Here is a 7,445-nt window from a genome sequence, read left to right on the forward strand (position 1 = left end):
AAATTTTTTTTTTTTTTTTTTTTTTTTTTTCTTTTCGACACAGTTTTACACGAAGAATCGTCTGGCAATCGAATGACCACGAATTGCGGGACACCCTATGTATACGGGAACAAATAGAATCAGCCAAATTCAAGCTTACGCTCGATGAATTTACAAAAACTCGATTTTCTCGAAAACGAGAACAAATTTCATTCGTTTTTTTTTTTTTTTTTTTTTTTCTTTCAACGCCTGACACCTTTAGTTACGGGACACCCTGTATGTGGAGAACGAGCAAATGTAAGCAGGTTAGTCAGACGCGATGATAATCGGCAATACGAGTTATTCGTGGCCAATGGAGAATATTAATTTCCGGGAGAGGCACGAGGCCGAAATAATCCCCCGTCGCGCGTCTAAAACCAACTGCCACATAAACCCCGCCTAATCGATATTTATAACGCCGAATAATTCCTCTTGCTCCGCACGAGAACCCGACGAATTTATTTAACGATCGACGTTCACGTACATACGTATCGACGTGTAAAATATGCAATACACGTGTAGTTGCCGGTATCGCGGCAGCCTATCCTCGCATTCGAGTTTCGTTATCTTTTATCAGTTAATTCGCCGTTAATTTATCCGCGTGCGGTTCGAGTCCCAGTAAGCTCGCTTATTAACTACATATAGTATAGTAGCGAGTAGTTGTCGCGATAATTATCAGAACGAGCAAATTCTTGCGGCTATGGCTGAACTTGATGTGGCCAGTGCCACGAGGGGACAAGCCATGATACTGGCTTAATAAAAACACACAATTCGAGTAAATGTCGATACTGTGAGCCGCGATATACAAGTGAAAAAAAAGTAAGCAAAGGAAAAATGACGTTCTGAAACTTTAAACGCGTTTTTCTCGAAACTAGGTTTTTACAAACGGATATCTAACCAACTGATTACTGTGAAACTTGACGCGCATCTTTGGCGTAACATTTACTAGGGACTGACGATCGACCATTGTTTAATTTTTAACAATTTCGAAAGATATAAACAGAAAACGTAGAAACTCTTGGCATAAATTCGATATATCAAAAAACAAATAGCTAGTTTCATAATTTTCACAGAAATGAAAATGTTGGATCGTCAATCCCTAGAGAATATTGTTTACTTTCAAGCTTTTCTTGCCTGTTTGTTGCAGCCAATTCTGTTTAGCTGGAATCATGCACACCGATAGGCAATGTAAAAGGATGCCGTTAAAAAGTTAAATAAGAGACCTCTTCTTTTCTCTTTTAATATATAAATATATATAAATATTTCATTTTATTAAATATATAAATATTTAATATAAGTATATATATATAAATATTTTAATATAAATATATATAAATATTTCATTTTATTAAAAGTATTAAGTAAAAATATTTTTTTTTTATTAAAAGTAGTAGCTCTCAAAAGTATTCGTAATTTTTAGGCCCGTTAAACTATCCTGCCCCCTTAAGGGAGTATTCTAGTGTGAAATTTTGAAAAAATTGATTTTTTTTTTTGTACATTCTTAAAGGACATAGTTTCAAAAATAAACCTTACATATGAACTCCTAAAATTAACGAAGTTATAGTTGTTTGAAGGACGCGACGACCAGCGTCACTGTTACCGCAACACTAAACTTTAAAGGCATTTTTTTGGAAATTATGTTTTTCAAAACGGTGTCCATGATATCTCAAAATCTACTTGACCAATTGACTCAAAATTTAAGGTACGCATTTAGCACGTGTGTGACCATAGTCCCTGCCAGAATCAACTAAAAAATTTTATTTTTTATATTTCTTCCGAAGTTTAACAAAAACATGCAAAATGTCGATAATCGAACTTCAAAGTATCGCCACTTTTCTAATTACCGACTGTTTTCTTTCGTTTTGGTATCTGCCACAGCCAAACTCATACTAATTAAGAAATATTTATGTTTCTTTTATTTCCGACAAGCCTTTTTTAAAAGCGACTATAATATTAACTTTTTTTATCGCAAAACGTCGGTGAAATACGTACGTAAATAAACTTTGTCAATTGCAAAAGGTATAATAGTTTCTTTGCAAAAACAAAGTTAAAAAAACACGCACTTCACACTAGAATACCTACCCCTTTAAGGAACGATCACGATTGCGCGGATCGTTCGAATATTCGGCCGGTTCCACGCAAACGACGATCTAGCGTGGGAGGTTACGTTCGTTATCGGCACAAATATGCTCCTACGCGTTTAATTTAGTTTGCCAACGTAATAGCAATGACAATGCACGACGCGGGTAATTGCTCCAGATCGATGACAAGGAATTCCAAGTGAAATCGGCGCGTATATTGGTTTTCAAACGAATGAAGTTGCAAGAAAAAAAAAAAAGAAATGAGCGAGTCACGAAATTTCATCAACGTTATAATTTCACGTTGAATTAACTTTTACAATATTTGCATAACGTATACTCTTCGAGGTAATTCTGGCGGTGGTGAACTAATGGACCGGTGGAAATGAACAACGCGTCAGAGCATCAACGGTTCATCAGCGGCGGCGATTCTAATTAATCGCGCTCGTGAATTTTACATTTACGTTTCTACGATTAAGTTTCGCAACGAAGATTTTCTAGTACGAATAATTCGCAACGAGTGTCGATCACTGTTGACAAGCGTTGACAATGAAACCAGTGTTTCGTCACACTTTCGCGAGGAAGTAAAGTTCGTTGAAAGGGGAAGGATATATATCAAGGAAACATCGAGCGTGAAGGAAAAAGACAAGAAAAATAAGGAACGCGAGATCAATCAACGAGATTCATCTGGAAGAGACGCGTGAGGAACGGGCCGCGCGTGAAAATTATGCCGGCAAGCAATCGCCAGGTAAACGAGTGGTGCTTTTTACGGAGTACGTAACTCGAAAGACTTATCGCGGCACAGTGTCGAGAAAAAAAAAAAAAATAAAGTATCTTTGTTTAATCAGAGTGAAACGACGACGAGCGTACGATGCATGTACACGCACGCACATCGGCGCGTGTAGAACCAGGTGCGTATTCTCGATGTTATCGAGCCGGGGAACACGCCACGCGGCGCCGTAGCGCGTACAATCAGCGCAGCTATAAATTACGCGCCGCGTGTATTCTTCGACGGCAGGAAACTTCAAGAAGGGGCAGGGGAGAGGAAAAAAGAGGGGGGAGAGGGAGGGAGAGAGAGAGAGAGAGAGAGACGCGGGCGCCAAAGACGATGACAAATTGACGCGAACAGCGTCAAACAGAAACGTCGTACCCGATCATCGTTCATCTTCGCGGCGAGCGTTTTCATTTCATCGGCCGAGTGAAAAGAAGGCAAAGGGCCGACACAACGACGAAAATTCCGAAGCTCGAGTCGTGAGACTCGGGCGAGAAACTCTCGCGATAGGCGAGAACCCCGCCAACGATGGTTTCCGAACAAGCGGAAACTATAATTAGCCCATTACTCAATACAAAGTGCGTCGAAAGTAATCGACGGCCTTGACGGAAATATTTCGCTTGACGTCTCTCTGACCAGTCTCCGTGAATCGAAACAGTCAGTGTGAATTCACGGACGAAATTATTCTCGCGCCGAACGCCGATGAGAAACGATGCTCGCGTTTAACGCCCCTTGCGCTGGCAACTGGTTGCGCGGACCATAACGAGTGACCGAACCGTAAACAACAATTCGTCGCCTCTCCTTCTCTCTTGATACTCGTCGGTGTGATGTCACTGGATAGAAATTATTGAAAAGTAATGAATATATCAAATAATATCATTCGTTCTGCCTGGGTTACGTTTTAATACACGCTTGACACATTGTAGACGGGAAACGCGAATTTTCGTCTTTCAGTTTTTTAACTGTTGCGGACGGGAGACAAGAATTCTCGTGTTTCAGCGTTGCGGACGGCGAACGCTTTTTTGCGTTGTATACCAAGGCAACGTTATATATAATTTATATTATATAATATATAATTATATATTATAATGTTATGTATAATTTTTCGAGAAGTAGGGAAATTTTTTCCTACCATACTATACACCAAGAATCGTTACTAGAAGTATTTTCATTTTATTTAATAAAATATCTCTAAGATAAAAATAATTTTAATTGTAAATAAAATGCTATACATTCTCTTAAACTCTTTCAATCACATATTAAATAATTCAAAAGATACGAGAAAATACAGACTATGTTATGTGTTTATCAGAGCATATAACCGTCCTTAATGTGTTAATATAAATATAAAATAAATAATAGTTAAAATCTAAAATACATAATAAATAGATTCTTAAATATTATTGTAACAAATATATAATAATATTTAAGAATATTTTATCAATGTGAATTAAAGAAGTGCATATATGCATTGTACAAAGTTCCTCTGTTGCTCCAAAAATGTGCGAGCCCTGGGAGCAATGTGTTAAAACTGAGGAAATGTTGCAATTTGGGACAAAACAATTCTCGACGTGCGTGGCACGTCATTCCAACGCAAGAGGTTAATGACAAACGAGAATTCCAGTCGATGAGATGGAGAGAGGCGGAGCGGCGTAAAAAATAAAAAGAAAAAAAAGCAGCCCTCAGAGTTTTAATAAACGGGTCAGAGTCAGATTAGTCTGAATTGAGTTCCACCCCACCCACACCACCTTAGAACGATGTCCATCCGCGAGGATGAACGGATACGAACACGTGGACATGGAGGGACGGCTTGCAGATTGTACTGAAATTGCGAGTCGCGAGAATTTCCATCGACCCCACCACATAACCTCTGCGAGTTTCCCTTCTTCCTCGGTACTTGCGAGAGGAATCAGGCGGAAAAGGGCTAAGAGGGAACGTGAAAATGAGCGCCAAACGTTATAAACGACAGAGAACGGATAGAAGAAGGAGAGAAACTGGCATCCACGGCGACAGAATTGTGGTGGTTTCCCGCTATTTCTGGTTTCCTCGCATCCATTTATAGGATCGCCCTTCTAGAGCGTGGTCCCTTCGAGAAGAAGGGACGACTTTATCTCAGACCTTCCCGAGGCAAAGGTTTCGCGGTAACTAAGTACCCTAACTGTGTGCGTGCCTCTTTCTGCTAGATTGACTCTGGCCACGATTATTTTTTCTCATGCATCATTGGGCGGCGAAGATATACGACTTTTAAAATTCCGAATGAAACCAAAGAATCCCTCTCTCTCGCCCTCTTCTCTCTCGATTATAACGAGAAATTGATTTTTGGTTTCAAAGAAAATTCAAAGTCCGAAACCGGGATTCGAACACCGGATCGTCGGTTTCGTAAGCAGCGAGAGTTACCGTTACGCTACCGACGTTGTACGAAACTTAACAGTGTAATGTACACTCGTGCAGTACAGTCCTAGTGATCGTATTATCGAAATTTGTCTTTTCTCGAAATTGTCTGTTCATAAAAATGAATTATCAGTCGCGTTGCGTCATGGTTGAATTAATTTATAATAAATAAAAAAATTAAAAAAAAAAGAGAGAAGGGTAAAACTCTTTGTGAGAATGATTATTTAAACGTAGGTTACAAATTTTCACGCGCAACGGTGAACGAGCGTGTATTATCTGCCGTGGTATCAATCAAACCCAAATGATTCACGGGCATCGTCACCAGCAACGCGCGGCGCATGACGAGCGCGCGTCCCGAGGCTAACGAGGAGCGAGGCTAAAATCCAAACTGCGTCGAGTCGTGGACAGAGTTGGCTCCGAGAGAGCTGAGAAAAAAAAGAACGGGAGATCGAGAGGATCGAAAAAAAAAGAAAGAAAAAAAAAGGAGAGGAGAGAGGATCTTATCGACAGAGATAAGATACGCAGTTGCGCAACTGCATCGTAGAATTAACAGCATGCAACGATGCACCTGTAACAGCGATTTTCGTGACGTACCGGTGATTTGGCGTGTTTAGCCAAACGACTTGACGAGTCATTAAACAGAGAACACTGGCAATTAATTATCACGTTTGCGTAATCGCCGCTCGACGCCGGTGGAGGTGTGGTTGCGCAACTATCGCTCATTCTGTTCTCTCCTCTCTCGTCTCTCCACGCTCAACCGAGCGATCCCTCTCCTCACCCCTTCCGCGACGATCGGACGGACCCTGCTGACCCGCACCGCGGCCTCCTCGCCACCGCCATTTCCTTCTGCGTCGTCGTCCCAAAACCCACCGCTAATCGTTCCCCTCCCGCCGCTAACCTTCGTTTTCCTTCGGCGTACGTACGTATGTACGTATATACGTACGTAACATACGTTGCCCCGCGCGCGCGCTACCGTTCGTATAAATTATCCGGACACGTTGATCGATCGATCGAAGTATCTGAATTTTACCATCCGAAGTGTATTAACCACGATTGCAAACGTGATATCTGGAATCGTTTATCCCAGACGGATATTTGTCAACGCGTGGTCAAATTAGAAATTCAAATTACCTGTCAATAGCGTGTTAAAATTACAACAAGCGCGATTTGTCAATATCGTATATAACTCGATAGTTTTTAAGCGAGCAACTCGAGATAAGCTCGACAACTTCGTAACGAATTAACCTGATTTCTTAGATTGTTATCAACTCATTTCTCGTCACTGATCCTTCGATCGTGATGGCGATTATATCCTGCGACAAGTAAAATAGTAGAGATATCTTTTTCTGGGAGATATCTTTTTTTTTTTTTTTTTAGCGACAGTACGTAGGCCGTTGTTTTTCTTTCCGATCGATCGTCATCGATCTCGCGGCAGAAGCCAGTTTTCCTACCAGACCCGACCATCGTTACAAACGAGCGAGCGATTCGTCGTACATCAACACGCAAGAATACAGAGTAGAATATGATTCTATTAAAAGACACAGGTTCTCCAATGGGCAAAGAAGATTAAACGCCGTGACGAGTCAGCTCGCGCGACGCGTTTTAGAACGCGTAGGTATGTTCTAGGAACGTTTCGATTTGAAAATAACGCGCGCCACGCGTTGGCAGCTCACACACAAGCGAGACGAAGATATATAATTATACAAATGAAAAGAAAATTCAAACGAAACGAGCAACGAGATATTTACATACACGACTGTGCATAACTTTCGTTACTCGCACTTTCACGTATCATTTAATATTCTTTCTCTAAAGTACTTTTTGGTATTTATTTTCACTTTTCTATATATATATATATATAAAATTATATACAGAAATGTATATAAATAAATATAAATATGTATATATATGTAAAATGAAAATAAATATAAATATATATTTATATTTATATTTTATATATATATATATTTATACTTAGTATTATATTTAGTATTTTATATATATATATATATATTCTTAGTATTTACATTTAGTATTTTATATATATATTTATATTTATTTTCATTTTACATATATATATATATATATATATATATATATACATATTTATATTTATTTATATACATTTATATATATTTATATTTATTTTCACTTTACACATATATATATGTAAAGTGAAAATAAAT

This window comes from Frieseomelitta varia, unplaced genomic scaffold, assembly GCF_011392965.1.
Source record: "Frieseomelitta varia isolate USP_RPSP 00005682 unplaced genomic scaffold, Fvar_1.2 scaffold_279, whole genome shotgun sequence".
Taxonomy (NCBI): Eukaryota; Metazoa; Arthropoda; class Insecta; order Hymenoptera; family Apidae; genus Frieseomelitta; species Frieseomelitta varia.